The sequence below is a fragment of the Mastomys coucha genome, unplaced genomic scaffold, assembly GCF_008632895.1.
Source record: "Mastomys coucha isolate ucsf_1 unplaced genomic scaffold, UCSF_Mcou_1 pScaffold6, whole genome shotgun sequence".
NCBI lineage: Eukaryota > Metazoa > Chordata > Mammalia > Rodentia > Muridae > Mastomys > Mastomys coucha.
The window spans coordinates 27311392-27313242 of record NW_022196912.1 but is presented as its reverse complement, the minus strand read 5'-3'; positions in this window follow the sequence as shown (position 1 = coordinate 27313242).

Genomic DNA, 1851 nt, shown 5'->3' with positions numbered 1-1851 from the left:
GATTGCATCAAGTCCGTGTCTTGGTGGTGTGTGGGGTTGTCGCTCCCAGAATTTGAGTGTGGGGGTCCATCCGGGAATCTCACAAAACCAGAAAGCTGGAGGAGGGTGGGAAATACACAGCATTGCAGAGGACCTGAGTTCAGTTTCTAGTGCCCTAGCCAAATGGATTAAAAAAAAAACCTCCTGGACTCCAGTGCTAGGGGTATGATACCTTCATCTGGAATCCACAGACACTTGCACTCACATATGCAGACACATGTGCACATAACTTTTAAAAATAAGAAAGGAAAGCTGGGTGGTGGTGGCGTACGCCTTTAATCCTAGCACTTGGGAGGCAAAGGCAGGCAGATTTCTGAGTTCGAAGCCAGCCTGGCCTACAAAGTGAGCTCCAGGACAGCCAGGGCTATCCAGAGAAACCCTGTCTCAAAAAACCAAAAATAAATAAATAAATAAATAAATAAATAAATAAGAAAGGAAAAAAATATCTTCTACCCTGTTCTATGGCAACAACATTGTTTTAGACCATTTGTTGTAGACCTCGAACTCATAAATCCACCTGCCTCTGCCTCCCAAGTGCTAGGATTAAAGCCATGCACCACCATTGCCTGGCTCGTTTGTTTGATTTTTGAGACAAGGTTTCTCTGTGTAGCCCTAATTGTCCTAGATCTTGCTCTGTAGATCAGACTGGTCTCAAACTCAGAGATCTGTCTACCTCTTTCTCCCATGAGCTGGGATTAAAGGGCTGTACCACCATCAAACAACTAAAGCAGAATTTTTAAACAAAATAAAACACCAGCTGGACACTGGTGGCGCACGCCTTTAATCCCAGTACTTGGGAGGCAGAGACAGTCAGATTTCTTAGTGCAAGGCCAGCCTGGTCTACAGAGTGAGTTCCAGGACAGCCAGGGCTACACAGAGAAACCCTGTCTCAAAAAGTCAAAAATAAAAAATAAAATAAAATAAAAAAATAAAACACCAACAAACCAAATCCAGAAGTTTAACAGAAAAGATTATACACAATGACAAACTGATTTGCCCCAATCCTGATCAACAAACAAGGAAATAAAATTTTCTGAAGTAAATGGCACTGGCAAAATTATACACTGGACAGAGTGACAACTCAGTGGATACAAAACCAAATTTTAAACAGAAATAATAAGGGGCCCTAAGGGGTTTCCCAGTTCCACACCCTCCTTACAGTTTCCCCTTCCCACCTGGAGTCAAGGCTATGCCAAGTTCCATTCTCCACCCACAGGAACATTCTTGAGTGAAACATTCTCAGAATGTACTGACTGATAGTTACCTGACCTTCTGGAAAGTCCCAAGTAGAGTTCAAATGCCTGTCATGATTGCTAGCAAATAGATTTAAAGGTCAGTATGCTTAGCCAATAAATTTGAACTGTAACCTTACTGATGTAACCTGTGTCCCTAAAACATATAAAACCTGCTTGTAATAACCATTTGGGGTCACCTTCTAGTCATTTGCCTTGAGGGACTAATTAAAGGTCAATCACCCTGACACACCCGAAAATAAACCTCTTGCTTTTGCATCAATCTGCTTCTGGGTGTCTCACTAGGGGGCATCTTGAAGCAAGTACCACTGACCAATTGTATTGCTATTATAGCAAACCCTATAATAGGACTAGGCTAGGGACAAAAGGACAAAATACTAGATCCTCATAGAAGGATCAAAGAAGTGTCTGGACCGAGAGGTCCTATGATACTAATATTTGACAGACTGACACAGGAGGACCCGAGATGATAGTATACAGACACTTAAGCAGGCAAAACACCCATACATATACATATAAATTTTTTAAAAAAATCTCAAAGTATATATATATATATATA